The sequence below is a fragment of the Nilaparvata lugens genome, chromosome 2 (assembly GCF_014356525.2).
Source record: "Nilaparvata lugens isolate BPH chromosome 2, ASM1435652v1, whole genome shotgun sequence".
Lineage (NCBI taxonomy): Eukaryota > Metazoa > Arthropoda > Insecta > Hemiptera > Delphacidae > Nilaparvata > Nilaparvata lugens.
Genome location: NC_052505.1, coordinates 43,563,334 through 43,578,930, shown reverse-complemented (window position 1 = coordinate 43,578,930; position 15,597 = coordinate 43,563,334). Strand labels below are relative to the sequence as shown.

General features: G+C 35.1%; 1 protein-coding gene across 1 annotated transcript in view; it reads left to right on the top strand.

The window, feature by feature from the left end:
- LOC111046993 (solute carrier family 12 member 4) overlaps window positions 1-15,597 on the top strand; it is a 494,114-nt gene that overhangs the window by 225,142 nt on the left and 253,375 nt on the right. The gene's annotated exons all lie outside the window — the stretch shown is intronic.

The following is a 15,597-nucleotide window of genomic DNA, read 5'->3' as shown; positions in this document are numbered from 1 at the left end:
AGATTTGAGAGAAAAAAACAGAAAATTAATAACGTAAAATATTTATATAAGTAAGTAAAATCAAATTATTAATTAATAAAATGGAGTAGGTTGAAAGTAGATCAGGGTAATCAACTTCCAGTAATATACAGCAGTATGCAGTGGATAATTAAAATAACATGAGTTTATATTATATATATATATATATATATAATATATATATATATAATATATATATATATATATATATATATATATATAAACTCATGCATACTGCTGTATATTACTGAAAGTTGATTACCCTGATCTACTTTCAGCCTACTCTATTTTACGTTATTAATTTTCTGTTTTTTTCTCTCAAATCTTCATATTAATTAGAACTTTTACAATATTTTCATTTTCAAATAAATCCTATTAATTAATAATTTGATCTTACTTACTTATATAAATATTTAACGTTATTAATTTTCTGTTTTTTTCTCTCAAATCTTCATATTGATTAGAACTTTTACAATATTTCCATTTTCAAATAAATCCTTAGTTGAATTAATATTCAACCAATATTAATTATATTATAATTATAATATTAATTAAAGGATTAATTAATGAAATTAACGTTTTGATAGAGAGTTAGTGAGAAGGATACTTCGAATATTCTTCCCGAAGAATGGACATTGATATGTCCAAAGCTCTGTCAATTTATGTAGATGCATAACTATATTATATATTATATATATATATATATATATATATATAATATATATATATATAATATATTTATATTACATATATTTATATCTTATGTTATATTATAAAAATTATATTATATTATTAAAAGGCTCTACAGACTGAAATCACACCACAGCCCAAACTACTGAGCCTACAAACTTGAAATGTTGCACAATTGTTTATGATAGCCTCAAAACATCCACTAAGAAAGGATTTTCAGAAATTTGCCCCCCTGAGGGAGCTGGGGCCCCCCAAAAATTTTGTACTTTTTAACCGCTCATTGCACAGCAAAGTCATGAGGAACTTTTTTGTTCAGCTACGAAAAAAAATTAGATCTATGCAGAAAAATTCCGATCAGGAGCACAGAGGGGTTCAGGAGAGGGCATTTTTTGAAAATGTTGATGTAAAATCACACTACAGCTCAAACTAATTGGCCTACAGACTTAAAACTCTGCACAAATATTCTTCAAACATGCTAGACGCACACTATGAACGGATTTTGAAAAAGGATGAAAAAGGATCCTATTCAGTAAGGTTATGAACATGGTAAAATGAATGCCATATGGAACTGAAATGAAATAATTGACACAACATGATATTCAACATATGTTGTAATCATTGGAAAGCTTGGAATAATTTTATCAATCAGCTGATCAAATTTAACTTTCTTTGGATCGAAAGCGCGAGCTTGCCACGTGTTTGTTCCATTGTTACATTCCGATTAGAACAGAGCACAGAGATTTTCTTTGGTTAGGAGTTTTTTGATAATTCTTTTTTCAAATTCAAATTTTATTGCAAACAAAAATCACATCAAAAAAATTCTTAATAGACAACAAGATTACAAAAACGAGATGTCAAACATAAACCTACATTTATATTTTGTAGCACGGCCAAAAAAAGACAAACTTGAGTACGGTACTAGCCGTGAGTTCATTCAATATACTGTAACTTTTTTTGTGTTAATATTTTGTGAACAAAAAGTACGAGTTGATGAGAGATGTGAGTAATTTCTTATATTTGATCTAAATGGTTATTCATATTGTAGTAGTCGGGGTCACTTCAATCAAAGTTTATTATTTTGTAGCTAATAAATTTCATACGTATTGATTGTCCACAATGTATTCAGTGTCCATAATGGAAGTGAATGAACTACTCAAAATTAATGGCTTACTGGTCCTTCATAGAATTTATAGTATTCCTGGCAATTGAGCCTGTCTTTTTTCAGCGTTGACTATTAATAATAAAGCTTTATTCACAATTAGCTTACCTGGCGAACTTCGTACCGCTAAAAAGTCAATGTATCTCATGTCACACTTACTTTATTTGGTGAATCATGAAATGTATCTGACAATCAATATTTTCATTCACATATGAATACGGACTTCCTATGTGCTTAGTCATGCAGCATTCATTATTCCCAGAACATATTCTTCTCAATCAATTGGTATTAATATCTAACAGTTAAGTGTTGATTAGAAAAAAATAGATAGGATAAAACAATGTTTCAAAGATGAATTCAATGTTTTCATAGTTGTTGATTGTCAATAGATGGTCCAGGAAATATACGATGTACTATGAATTACCAGGAATTACATATTCTTTCCATCTTCCATTTTAGTAGATGAGGAGAGGCAGCGTTGAGGATCTTGAGACGCTCAGTAGTCAGATCCTCGCGAATCGTGACGCCGGAACCCTTCAGCTTCCTCTTCGCGTCGAAGATCATCTTCCTGGTCCGGTAGCTGCACAGACGAACGATGATGGGGCGATCCTTCGACTTCGCTTGCCCTTGTTGAGGTGGTTGACGCCTTCCAACTCGATGCGAGCGGTTGACATCCGCCAGAGTCACGGGCACGTTCAGCTTCTTGTTGAAGACATCACGCGCCAGCAGGTCCGTGTCGCTCTCCGGGATGCCGAAAATACGAATGGAGTGTCGGCGACCATATTGCTCCAGATCGTCGACATTAAGGTGATAATTCTCCTCGAGCTCCCGAATTTTTTCATCCAGCCGTTGGTTCTCCACTTTCAGCGCCTGGAATGTTCTTCATTGCCATTGTGACTGCATTTTGAACGGACTCTTCAATTTGGAGTCGCATTATGCGAAGGGCCTCCTCAGACAATGTGGGTTCAGAAATAGCTGGGGAAGGCCCTGTCTTCGGAGCGTTGACCCCATTTTTCGGTGTGCTTCTAGGCCTGACCATGATGTACCGTTAGGTGGATCACAGACAAACAGGTATACTAAAGAACTGAAAACGTTTTTTGAAAATGAATAAAAAGAGAGTGAGGTAATTGAAAAGATAATTCTCAATTAAATGAAGCTCAAAAAACTGAATTACTTGATTATCTTGAATTAATTTGTAGTGAATTGAACTGTATAACTCTACGAAATATGTATTTTAATGCGGTGCCGAACTGAGACACGTTCACTCACTCGACATAACCAAGAGAGAGAGAGAGAGAGAGAGAATAGTGGCCAGCAAAGCGAATGATCGATGAAGGTGATTGAAATTCGTGGAAAACAAGTAGAGAAAGAGAGATAGAATACTTGTAAGTTATTGGCTGCTTGACCACGCCCGTTCACTTCTATTTCTGAAGCAGCAGGAGCAGCTGTATTAGCTTCCAGTTCCGTTTCCTGTTCGATTCTGTCTCGTCGAGAATAAATCGCTCACTCAAGATAATGGAACGTTGAGTTGGTTCGATCGCCCGTCCGTCCGTAGCTGCTGGCGACAGTCGAACGGAAGCCTCCTAAACGTGATCTTCCATGACGTTGCACATAGATGTTCAGACGACTAATGTCGAACTCGCTTTGTATCGCACCATGTGAATGAACATTCACAGAAACCCGCTCCATTCACACTCCATGAACTGAATTTACTCAATCACTGGAAACACTGCTCCAAATTAAAAATGTACTTTTCTATCTCCTTCCAGTTGGCTGGATGACAATATTGCTTGCGTAATGCTTGGAGAACACACATTTTCGTTTACAGGAGAAAAACTTGACAAATCCATTGCATTTGTTTAGAACTACTACTGACAGAGCTCTCTGAGAATTGAACGTGATAGGTGGACAAGTACAGGATTGATAAATTGTATTTACCCTCAATTATAAGGAAACCCTCATTATCATTAGTGTGACTTGGTTATCGGAGTTAGTATGACAACTCTCAGTTTGGAGCAGAATTAGGACCCATGCTATGAATCAAATAGTTCCTTTACTTATCCTTTTAAACTGAAACTTCTATCGTCTTCTTTATTCTGTCAATGATTCTTGACAATATTAACTTATGTTATAAATCAGTTGTTTCACTTTCGGAAGCATGATTTCCAATATGCAGGATCTATTATATCTCTGAAAGATCCTTTTCACAAAAAATAGAATTATTGTGGGAACAAACGCTTACTGGGCTGAATTCAATAGCATAGTTTCAACGAAAGTAGATACAAATTGAATTTTGAACACATTTACATATGAATATTGTGCGGAGGGAGATAATTAGCTGAAATAAAGTGATTCAGTAGTAGTAGTAGTAGTACTACATTGTGGTTTCCTATTAATGAATCTTCAATACTATTTCTTTGTTTGATATAAATTATTCAAGCCTTACCAAACAAGACACTAGAGGGCATGTATGACAGCGTAATTATGCTGTGAAATAAATTTTTAAAAAATCAATAAACTTTTAAAATCATAGAAATCAGTATTGAGCCTGTAATGGGTCCATGGTTTCACGAACATGATGTTTATTTTTCGTTCGATACTATATCCACTAATGCTACAAGCAATCATTAATATCTCCAATGATTCATTCACCGAATAGAAATTAAAGTGACTGGTCAGTATCATGTACATTATTTAGGTATTGAGTAAACATTGTGGATGATCTATTTACATTTGCAAATACATAGTAGGTCATTCAAATTACTCTCGAATCGTTTGTTTTATCTTCGAGTTGTGTTTGTTATTACCATCTAGAAGAATCTTGATTAATCTGAAAGATTTTGAGAGATCCACTTCTATGATTCATGAAAAACAGATAATGAAGAAACTTTTTTAGCAGGATAAACTAAATCAACAAGATCAAGTACTGAATATACTGTATGATAGTACATTAACCGATGATTGAGCAGTAAAGTTGGCAAAATAATACATCCCTAATATTGCAGTAATCTATTATTACTCATTAATCTAATATTATTCATTGAATGAGAACATAGTAGGATGTTCAGCACTAGTTATTTTCACATGTAGGAAACTCGGTAATCTTTTAGTACTGTAAACTCTCCTCAGAAACCAATTGTTTGAAGAATTGGAAGAGAGGTAATACATGAAGTTCCGGATTCACATCACGTGAGCATTGGAAACTCGATACTGTCCTGGTTATCAGAATGAGCAATAAATAAAAAATGTGCAAATGTTTGGTGTTGGCGTTGGTAGGGTGGTGATCCATCGATCGCCGTCGACCGGACGGACGGACAACTGTCTTGGCCTCCACTCCGACCTTGCACAACGTCCTCTCGGCCCTAACCCAGTCACGTGGTGTTGGCGTGACGCAAGGCGGAAGCCAGCCTTCTCCCTCGACAACTCTCTCTCGCTTTCAAGACGTACTAGTTATTATTGTTCTTTCGCTGCGTGAACTTCTTCCCCCACCCTTAGCTACGATTACCATTTGATTTGGGCTGCTCCCCCTAATCAAGCACCCCTATCCCCAAACCTGGCGTGTCTACTGACCTGGCTAATATCGTCGATGTTATTACTGCTCGTCGTTGTCAGCTCGTCTATAACAAACTGCAACGCCGTTATTCTCCGCTGGCAAACACTGTTCGTGTCTCAGTCGCGTTTTGCTACTCCCTCGTGAGCGTTCGCTGTTATTCTCGACTCGACGCTCCTCATGCCTGAGTTATATGGCAATCCGCGATTCCATAATCAAGTTCAGTGCGTTTGTGAATCATGTGAATCGATGTAGTTGGCTTACTTTGGAATTTAATGTATAATTTCATTCGGTTGTGTGTGAGAAAGTGGATTTTTCCCGTATTCATAAAAAATGTGACTCTATTTTTCGAATAAATCAAAGTATTTTAATAATTTGAAACGATAAAATTGCACAATAGTTCCTTTTCAAAGGCTCCTTGATAACGATATTTTCAAATTCCTGTTTTTCATATTCTCTTTCTAATTCTACGGTGACTAGAGAACATGTTAGCGATAGTTGAAATAATAGAAGTCCTCAATTAGGAAGTCAGGTACTATTAGAACATAGTAGCACCGTGATCTCTTACACACTCATTTTCAGTAATAATACATTATAAATTAATGAATAATGCAAATGTATTCGGAAAAAGCTTTAACACCAATTCAAACATCGACGAATCATAAAATCATTGGACGCTAATAGTCCAGTCAAATGGTCGTTTTTCAGGAAACAGCCCCGAAAGAATTTTTCTCGACGGTTCTATATGTATTTTGGGGCGCTGAATTCGAATCTGAAATTTGCTGACACGTTCGAGGGCGGCTTCACCCACAAAACACCCAAAAACCCCCAAAATTTCGGACTTTTTTCAATTTTCCCATTTTATCTCGTGAACCTTGAGTTTTTCAAGAAACATCATTTCCGAAAAAATTAAAGAGAATAACATTTCCAATAAATTGAGTAGTCGTGCAGGATTCTACCATTTTTGGTTCCGGAGCTACGAATTTTCAAAAAAGGGGTGTTTTCTAAGGGGTTTTCAAAATTATGCAAACCTACCACTTCTACCCTATACAACATGGATATTTTTCTAGTATAGATAAACAACCACACATCACGTGGAAGAACAATCCATTATGAACAGGATTCCTTGGGAATTTTCGAATTTACTAGTGGGGGAGGGGAGATATACCCAAAAATAGAAAATCATGTCCTACAGCCAAAATACAAATTTTTCATTATAATACCTTTTCAAGGCCTTCCTACAAAAAAAAAACATATTTCGGCTGAAATCATCCCACGCGGGTCATTTTCTATGAGAATCACCCGTTATAAACATTCAATTTCAGTATTTTTCCTAGTGGGGAGTACGTCATAAGGATACGTCAAGGATCAAAACTTTGAACACATAACTTTTGACAGAATAATCAGATCTCCTCGTACTACAGCTCATTCTTCTCAGCTCGTCAAGGCGGTTCAAAATCATGTATCATGATTGAAATTTGATGAAGAAATAAAAAGATCCACTTGAAGTGTATTTCAGCCCCTATTTAAATACACAGAAAAATGACCAATTTCTATATTCAAAAATGTGTATCTCGGTAACCCGAAATGATAAAAAATGGTACTTGGATTTAAATAACAGAATCTCCTCTTTCATGTGAGGTAAATGAATTTTGTAAAACTATAATCGTGAGGTAAGATACGTTTAATTCTAAAAATAAAGGAATTTGCGATATCTTCCTCATTTTCACAGTCTTGAACATTTTTCGTTAATAAACAGTCATGCAAGATGGGTTTAAGGCAACGTAGCTTATAGAACATGTAATTCTCTTTCATTTGAGACCAATCACAAGTTTCTATCATGTATCTTACTCGTTTTAGAGACTCTTGAATAACAGTAAAATCGCAGAAAAAATGAGAAAATGAAAATTATCATTTTTTCAATTAGCTGTAACTTTCGAACGGTACCGAAATCAGGAAAACGATTCATGGGAGCGGAAAGAGGAGAAAATTCTCTACAACCATAACTACATTTTCGATTCTTTATCTGAAGTGTTTCACAAGATACGCAACTTAATCGTTAATCATTTCCACAGTCTCGTATATTCCAATTGCTTATCTTGTGGAACACTTTAGATAAAAAATCGAAAAAGTAGTTATGGTTGTAGAGAATTTTCTCCTCTTTCCGCTCCCATGAATCGTTTTCCTGATTTCGGTACCGTTCGAAAGTTACAGCTAAGTGTTCAAAGTTTTGATCCTTGACGTATCCTTATGACGTACCCCCCACTAGGAAATACTGAAATTGAATGTTTCTAACGGGTGATTCTCATAGAAAATAACCCACATGAGATGATTCCAGCCGGAATATGTATTTTTTTGTTAGGAAGACCTTGAAAAGGTATAATAATGAAAAATTTGTATTTTGGCTGTAGGACATGATTTTCTATTTTTGGGTATATCTCCCCTCCCACCACTACTAAATTCGAAAATTTCTAAGGAATCCTGTTCATAATGAATTGTTCTTTCACGTGATGTGTGGTTTTTTATCTATACTAAAAAAATATCCATGTTGTATAGGGTAGAAGTTGTAGGTTTTCATAATTTTGAAAACCCTTAAAAATACCCCTTTTTTGAAAACTCGTAGCTCCGGAACCAAAAATGGTAGAATCCTGCGCGACCATTCAATTTATTGGATATCTTAATATCTCTTATTTTGTCGAGAATTATTTTTCTTGAGAAACTCAAGGTTCACGAGATAAAATTGAAAAAAGTCCGAGATTTTGGGGGTTTTGGGGGTGAAGCCGCCCTCTGGCGTGTCAGCAAATTTCAGATTCGAATTCAACGCCCCAAAATACATAGAACCGTCGAGAAAAATTCTTTCTGGGCTGTTACCTGAAAAACGACCATTTGACTGGACTATAAGGTTTTCTAGTTATTCATCATGTTCAATTCTTGTTCATATGACTAGAGTAATTCTTCCAGTTGGATAATCTACCTATCATTTGAATTGATGAAGCCACAGCTCCACTTGTTTAGATCAATACCGTTTTGTTCAATATACATTATCCAAAACCATTTCCACATTGTTTCTTTGAATATGGTATTCTTATCCACATAAATAATTCAACACCTCATATCTGGTATTCTCACTTCATAGTTCAGTTGATACACCAGCAAAGCCTATAGCAACTGGATGCTCTCCTCTTCATTCTTGATAAAACCACAAAGCTCAATGTTATCCAAGTCGAGAACATCAATTGGTGTCACTAATGTATCAGGATTGGATTCTCTTGAGAATATCTTATCAAAAATGGAACTCATTGAAAAAATTAAATTTTTTGGCTTCATGTTTCTTGAAGCTTGAAGATTTTTCTTCTTTACCGACTCAAGTTTTCTAAGAAATTGTAATTCAAATAGTTTCATGAGAAGAATTTCTAAGCAAATCTATCCTTTCTGATTAAATAATTTAATTGTGTTTATTTTCTCTAAAAAGATTTCTCAAACTCAATTCCAATTTTTAATTCCGTAATCCAACTGAATACCATGATAATCCCAAGTTTGATATTGTTCCTAATCCGGCGCTCCGGCGTTGGAAAGCATGTTGTTCAATCCTGAAAAAGAAGATTTCTCTCAACTCGGAAAAGTCCTTTCCTCCTGATAAAATTGCACAATAGGTTCTTTTCTCTGAGTACGTCTTTGTTCTCATGCTGAATGGTTCCCTTGGTACTCAGTGGGACGTTTCCTTTTCTCGGTAGCATCTTTATCGAATACTGAGGCCTTCTGAGAATTCAAATGGAGATATTTCGCTTATTGGAATGCCACATGGGCCAGATCCCCAGCCATATTCATTAGCCGATGAGATGGATGAGAATTAGAATACTTTTCAGTGAAATAGGATTTCTTATTCATTCGTTCGATTAATAGAAACTTATTCATATTGCACTATTACTCATTTCTTCTCTCATTCGGTAAGGTAATTGCAGAGAGGAGTGCTTCTATGAAACTGTGAACTTGCAACGCGAATTACATATTCGATTAAGCTATAATCAGGATGGATTACTATTTTTATAAATATTATGCTTTGCATCGGTGTCTACACCGATGTGTCAACACACCCAGTCGTGTGTTGATGAGAAGGGTATTATATTATATTTTTCTTAGAGAATCGACAATTATTTGTTGAAACACCGCCGATTTATGAAGCTACATCACAATTTATATTATCGTTATTCTAATTCTAATCGCATTCAATATTTATTCTCATAGATTAATTTCTTATACTTTGTAAAAAACTCGTCGAATAATTAGCATTACCGTCATTTTATGTAAATTAGTGTATAGGCCAGTGGATATTGTAACATTCATAAATGAGAACTCTAATCTAATCCACTTGCTCTATATATCGAAAACTGGCCATTCATAAGCTGGATCAAATATCTGATATTTTTGCTCGATTCAACATCTCGAAGCTCAATAAAAAAGAAATTCATTATCCTGATTTTCACAACATCATCCATTCATTGAATGCGAGCAGTCGTAATAGTCATTATATCAGATGAAATTGATTTTTCTCAGCAAAAAGTCATTTCATTTAATGCAGCATTCAACTCGACTGCAGACAATGAGAAAGGTCATTCCAACTATCGACGATGTGTCATCAATGGCATAAATTGAATCTAATGATCCATCTAGGCTGTAAAAAACTCTGTTCGATAAAAATGGCAGTGGGAAATGTGAGCCGTCATTAGTGAAAAGTTGAAACTTTTAATTGGTCGTTGAAGTTGCTAGGATAGTTTCGAGTGATGTGCTTTTGAGCTCTCATCAGTTACACGACACAGCCTTCGCCTTCGCCTTCGCCTTGAAACTCGCACACCATGAATGGTTCGACGCCTCTCATGCTATCTCCGGACACTGAGGGTGAGTGGACTGAGTACCGTAGTCGACTGAAACATTTTTCCAGCGCCGCAGGCTCTCTAGTAGCGTTCTAGCTTCACTCGGCTTACAACTTTTCACAGCCGCAAATAAATTATTTCTTTCCGTCTCTTGCCGAAAAAGTTCCTTTTCTATTACAGCTATATTTATTTTTCCAACTGACTGTTGAAGAATAAATTGTGTAGTTATTCCTAAAGCCTTACATTGTGAATTCCGGCCAAGTTTCAAGTAATTCTCATGGCTTTCAACTGTTGTTGGATGTTCTCGAGCGATTTATGTGATGTTTTCGCCCATTTCAGAACAGAATGAAACACAAACACTATCCTTCAAACATTGAAGAGAATGCTTCCTAACTTTTTCAATTAGCACGTAAGGATTATTATTCTAATTCAAATTGGTTGTTAATGGTAAACTTAGCAATTGATAAGAAATCCAAATCAATAGTCCAATCAAATACCACAAAAATTCATTTATATAATTCTGGAATATTATTCTCAAATATACAATTATATCAATCAGAAAGTGGCTTATTTCTCCCAATATAAATATTATATGTACCTACAAAAATTATAGAGTGCAAAAATCAGGAAATAAATGAAAAATTCAAGTCAATAGTTTGTGAATTTTGCCTTGTTTTCTGTGATACATTATTTGAAGAACTTGAATAGAAAACATCTCAGAATCTATAAACATTACCTTCCAGTAGATTTGATTTTTGTTGTGAATAACAACAGCCAAGGAGGATGTATTCTGTGTAAACGATAAGATTGATGGAGAGGAATCATGTTTTAGCTCTGACAGAGCAGCTGTCACGAGAGCATGTGCTCCTTAATGTATGAATTGATTATCTCAGGCATTTGTCACTATATAGTAGGTGATCTGTCTCAGGCCATAGGTGAAGAGTAATGGATGACACTGCTACAATGCTCCCTGGATTATGATGTTAAGAGACAATAACATAGATTCAGTACTTGTTATTTATTGAATACTATTCCCTAATTTTTGCATGCTTTAACATGTGAAGACTCACATCTCACTTCCAATAATATTCTATTTCATTTAAAGAAATTTTTTTGACTATGAATGTTGAAATCAGTCATATTTGTAATCAATGCGAGTATGACAGATGGCTTTTTTTAAAAAGATCAATGATCGTACATTTATATTCGCCTGCATGCTCTCACCCCCTAAAAGTCTCTCCAGAACAAATTTTTACTTACAATTTCAAGCTTATCAGTTGAATAGTAAGTACTGCTCTAATTCTTCGATTCAAGAATATTTGAAGTCACATAATCACATAAGCAATATGAATTTTCATCATTTACTGAGTTTTCTCCTTGAAAGATTCATTCTCAATAACTTGAAATAAAGATAATAGTTGAGAGTCGATTACCCACTACTCGTGAAGAGTGCCATTCAAAAGGAGCCCATTCAAAAGGAGCCCATTCAAAAGGAACCCATTCAAAAGGAGCGCTCTCCTCAGCAAGAGTTCATTTCAAAATATAACATTCATTCACGATAATCAAAAAAAAGTTATTAACAATAATTTCATGAATAAGTATTTTATCCCTCGTACTTATAGTTACACTCAACCCCAATATTTAGATTATTATGCCTCTATTGAATCTCAATTGAATTAGATGAGTCCAATCTGTTTCCAACAAATCTACTCATAAAACACTAATAATACATATGTATTATTAGAGGTATCGATTCAATAATTGGATTATCCATCCTTTTTTGGAAATATGTACATTATATCATTTCCTCGAATGCTCTCAAAGATTTTAAAGCTACTCAAAGATCCCTGAACAAAAAAAAACATTTAGCATATAAAATCTTATTTATGTGATTACGTAACGCATCAATTACTTTTACGAGAAAAAATATATTCATTCATAACTGCATTCCATCCAATCAGACATTGTAGTGTGTGACACGTGATTGAGCTTACGTTGGCTTAACATACACAATTCGAATTGTAAAATGCGGCCACCGCTTTAGCTGTAGATGTCCATGCAGATCCAAAAATAGTTACTTATTCGAAAGGCAAGGGTGAGTGTAATAGTTTTGAGCAATTGAGGAGACAGAAGGCCGGAGAGTGATTGTGGTCGAACGATATAAACACAGGACAGATTGTGGGCTTGACAAAAGCGGTCCGTCGGCCGTGACTAGCATTAGGTCTACATGTCCAGCGAGGCATTTATCCACAGCCTTTCCCGTTTAGAATTTGTCCGCTTGTTTGCTGGAACCAACAACTCAGACAACTTATCCCTTTCCGTCGCTCCTCTCTCAGACCCACGCCTGTCGTTTTACAAATCATTATCATTGTTCCACTTTCCACCCAATCGACAGATTTAACAAGAATCGTTTATTCTCACACCAAAGCTTTGCGCGATTGTTCGCACTCCCCACAATAGGCTACCATTTGTTATCCAAGTTAATCCTCTCGTCATGAAGGATTGTCGAGCAATTGATTAATTTCCTTAATGGAAATCTCGCGAGCAAATTTACAATTCTTTCAAGTGGAACCTTTCATTCAACATCCACAATTACGATTAAAACTATTACAAATTTATGTAAAGTGACGAAATATTCATTGGAGGAAACATACCTACAAAATTATATGAGCTATGATATTTGCATTCACATATCTGTTCCTATCAAAAGCCGAAATCGAACGACCAAAGGGAAAATATAATTAATCGCTCGCTTTCTTGTTGAATATCATTCAGGGCTGATTGGCCCAATTGTAACCAAAAGCTGACCCTAAGACCTGTTGTGAACTGATTATCATGTTATCTCCACAAATTTTACTCATTTCCTTCTTTTCAACAAACCCTACCATGAAGCCTGTTTTTGGTATTTTTTGGAAATTTGTAATTTTATTCCGCTGTTTTGTATTCCGATTTATGTTGTGTATCTTGTGTTGATTTGAAAATAGAACAATGAATCAGGATCAGAATCCAGGAATAAAATTCATAATTAATATTATTATTAAAAAAATAATCAATAGCAGACGAATAATTTTTTGAGCTCTCTGAATAAACTCTCAAGACTTTTTGTGAACGGAACATCAAAGTCACTTACTGAAAGCGACTTATTATTGATAAGAAAGAAATAACTATCTGAACAAGTTCTTATCAGAGGCGGATAATGTGATTAGAATAGTTGGGCTAATTCCAGACGATCGATGAAATGTGGCGTAAAAGGACATTCTAATCTGGAAATAGCAATTATTTCTGAGTTTTCAACGTGACATTGAACTATGGGGTCTGAGTAAAAACGGAGGAAAATCGATAAATTCCAGGCAGTGTCCCAATAAGTATTTAAACTGGAAGTCTTGTTTTTCAATAAAGTATGATTGACTGCTTATACTATCATATCCCAAATTTTCAAAACTATGTCTGAGTTTGAATGCATCTTACACTGTAGATCTGTAGTGAATTTATTGCATGACTTATGATAAAATCCACTCATTTTCCGGACAATGAAACTCGAAATAAAAATATTCCAAGTCCATGAATTGATTCCTTGAATGATGATGATTATTTGCATTGAATGACTGTTGTTGGATTCCTTGGAATATTTCAAGGAATTCAACAACAGTAATTCAATGCACATAATCATTATCGTTCAAGGAATCAATATTCATGGACTTGAATATTTTTATTTCGAGTCTCATTGTCCGGAAAATGAGTGGATTTTATCGTACAAGATGATGATGACGTCATGACTAGAAGTATTGATGTTCATAGAATAACACTGTGAAATTATCGTTTCTCTGTAAATTCGGGATGTACTTTAATTTTCATCCGCGCTTTCATGATTTACTCTGTATCATTGTGTACAGAGACAGAGTATCACGTTGAATGTGCTACATCGATGAGAATCCATTCGACCACGAATCGATCAGAAATTATTTTTCTCGAACGCAGAGCACCTACGATAACTACTGAAGCACGTTTCTATAGTCGAGCGCTAAACCTATTTCAGAATCGTGGGAATCAATATTCCTAACGTCGCAGCTTAACAAAGAAGAGCTTGGAGCACACGTTTCACTTAAACACACGTGACGTTCATTACGTTTCGGCTTCCTTTTGGCTTGAATTGCTTTAATGTGAACTTAGCATGATTCCCATACAGGAGCTTATTCGATCCAAATCTCTCTTCAATGAACTCCCGTGCTAGCTACAGCAATAGCTTTAGCTATTGAAATATTTATTTCTAGCTACAAAAATATCTGGAAATTGTACATCATGACAAATTTGAACAGATAATTCTGTGTCGAAGAATATGCGGAACACCAGCTTTACATAACTAACGTTTTTCATGGAATTTTACTTTTCTTGCCCTATTACCGTATGTAACAAATGTATTGCTTTCCAAAAAAAAATCAAGGTACTTCAATTTCTAAATTTCTATAAGTTTTGAGGTCCCCTGAGTAAAAAAATTGTTTTTGGGTTTTGGTGTGTGTGTGTGTGTGTGTGTGTGTGTGTGTGTGTGTGTGTGTGTGTGTGTGTGTGTGTGTGTGTGTGTGTGTGTGTGTGTGTGTGTGTGTGTGTGTGTGTGTGTGTGTGTGTGTGTGTGTGTATATATGAGTGTATGTATGTCTGTGTACACGATATCTCATCTGCCAATTAACGGAATGACTTGAAATTTGGAACTTAATCCCCTTACACTATAAGGAACAGGGTTTTTCGAAAACGCCTGCAACGATTTTGATCGAATTTATACCTAAAATAGTCATTGATAAGTTCTATCAACAGACACAAGTCCCATATCTGTAGAAAATTCAGGAGGGAGCTCCGCCCTATCTATGAAAAGTTTGATTTTAGATATCCAATTTTCAGGTTTCAGATTCGATTTAAACGGAAAGTTTCAAGAGGAAAAGATTGAGCATGGAAATCTCTGCAATTAATGACCAGTAACATTTTCACCTAATATAAGCTAGAGATTCCAGAAAATTTGATTATTCAAATGCAAACTTGATAAGAGAGGCAACTGTTGATTCCAATGTAGCCTACCGAGAATGTATTCTAGGTACCTTGGTTGATTCTATCCTATTATGGTAAGCGAGCAATTTCTTTATATCTGTAAATTTTTCATATTTGGTTATTCATATCTATTTATGGTTATTCATGTCCAACGGATCTCGAGAACAGCTCTAACGATTCACACAAAATTTGGAACATATAGTAGGTTAATGATATAAGAATTTGATTGCACTAGGTCTCATCCCTGGGAAAATTCGCTGAAGGACATGAAA